This window comes from Poecilia reticulata, chromosome 13 (genome assembly GCF_904066995.2).
Source record: "Poecilia reticulata chromosome 13, P_reticulata-male-v2, whole genome shotgun sequence".
Lineage (NCBI taxonomy): Eukaryota > Metazoa > Chordata > Actinopteri > Cyprinodontiformes > Poeciliidae > Poecilia > Poecilia reticulata.
Window position 1 is genome coordinate 27,478,641 of NC_088842.1, and position 606 is coordinate 27,479,246.

The window sequence follows — 606 nt, forward strand, 5'->3', positions numbered from 1 at the left end:
GACGTTCCTCAGCATTTCAAATGAATATCGTTTATTAAGCCAGTTTCCCCCACTTTCCTACAAAAGGCTGAAAAAGTCGAGACATGACCTTGTTTGTTAGGTCACAAGAGATAACTTTGCAGCCCCTGAACTTTTTCACATTTTCTCTGATTCCAACCACAAACATCAATGTACCTGTATTTTTGAAACGATAGAACCTGTGGAAAGTGACATAATTAGGAAGTGGAAAAGAAAAATGTTTTTGAGGTCTTTTATTGATAAAATTCGGAACAGTGTGTAGAACAGACGTGTCTCAGAAATGCGTCCCCACAGCATGATTCTGCCACCACCATGTTTCACCAGGGGGCTGTGCAAAATTCTGCAGACGGCATTTTACGTTTAGACCCAAAGCTAAGTTTGGTCTCACCACCAGGTCTTTCAGGAGGTCATTTTGTTCAAAATTGATTTCTTCTTGTGACTCTTTATTTTTTTGCAAATGTAAATCTACATATTTGTAGAGTTCATGACTGTATTAAGATATATCCAGTGTTTTATTATTATTTTTTACTGCTCCGTGATTTTCTTCTGAGCAGCACTTCATCTCGTGTCTCTGAAGTTATTGGGTGT